The following is a 1,539-nucleotide window of genomic DNA, read 5'->3' on the forward strand; positions in this document are numbered from 1 at the left end:
GCTTCCAACCCAACGAGCTTTCGATTTATTATAAAACAGGGAAAATAAAATAGAGTAAGCATTTAATGCTTAGTAAGTTCGTATAACATGGAATTTAACTTACCAATTAATCACAATTAAGGTAAGCATACAAATCATATTCAAACCGAATTGACCAAAAGCCCTAACACTTATTCTCATCAACTATGTTAGACATGTATTTCATATAAATATCAAGAAACATGTATGAGCACAACAATAATCAAATTTTCGTACACATATACTTTCCACATCAAGTGTCCATATAACATGTATAAATCATATCCATGTATTTTAAGTATTTACTCATAATAATTCATTTCGAATTTATATTGTCTCATGTCAGAACTTTGTCCGTTGAATCATTTACAATTTCGATGGATACACGGGTAGTACACACAAAGTGTACAATTCTATAATTCGTCAATTCATATATAGGTATGCCCATTCGAGCATGTAATTGGGAAGCTCTTCCGAGCCATACATCGGGAAGCTTATGTGAGCCATGTAATGGGAAGCTCATAAGAGCCATATACGGGAAGCTCAAGAGAGCCATTAATCGGGAAGCTCATGAGAGCCATATAATGGGATGCTCATAAGAGCTGTGGTGTGTCTGCAACACATGCAGGATCACAACCAATCGGGAACCCTTAATGACCATGTCATTTGTATCCACCAAATTTATTAGGTTCAAACGGGACTTTGTACTTGTCATATATTTTTCGTATATGTGATCAATGTTCATACATGGCAGTCATACATTTCACAATCATAACATTCAATTCAAAAATATAAATATACAATTTAGTTACATGAACTTACCTCGACAAATGTCCATAGACTTATAAGCTACTAGTCTAATACTTTTTCTTTTCCTCGTTCTAACTCCGCATTTGGTCTATCCGGATCTATAAGAATGAATTTAACTCAATTTAATACAATTCATACTCAATTCAACTCAATACATACCTTTGGAAAAATTTCTATTTGCCCCTATACTTTTAATTAATTACGATTTTATCCCTAGGCTCGGAAAATGAAATTCATACAATTTAATCATTATTCCAAGCCTAGCCAATTTTTATGTATCACAATAGCATCCCATGTATTTTATAAAATTTAGAATTTTTCCATAAATTTTCTATCTTTTCAATTTAGTCCCTAAATCACAATTTCATCAAAAAAATCCTTAACAAAATACTTTTAAATACCTATCAACGTCTCAAATTCATCATTTAATAACTAAAGTCATATAAACTCATCAATTGCAACTTCCAAAATTTAAAATAAAATCAAAAACTAAGGTAAGATTTAGTTGGACCTAATTGTAACAATCTAAAAAATATAAAAAGTTCAAGAAACGGGTAAGAATTGAACTCACATGAAGCAAAAATAGAATAACCAGCTTAATCTCTCTTCTATGTCTGCTTTTGAACCAAAATTGATGATGATAATGTCTAGAAACCTTTAATTTCAATTTGTTTTATTTTTAATTTCAACTTATTTACAATTTTGCCGTTA

Source organism: Gossypium hirsutum, chromosome D08 (genome assembly GCF_007990345.1).
Source record: "Gossypium hirsutum isolate 1008001.06 chromosome D08, Gossypium_hirsutum_v2.1, whole genome shotgun sequence".
In the NCBI taxonomy this organism is placed as follows: domain Eukaryota; kingdom Viridiplantae; phylum Streptophyta; class Magnoliopsida; order Malvales; family Malvaceae; genus Gossypium; species Gossypium hirsutum.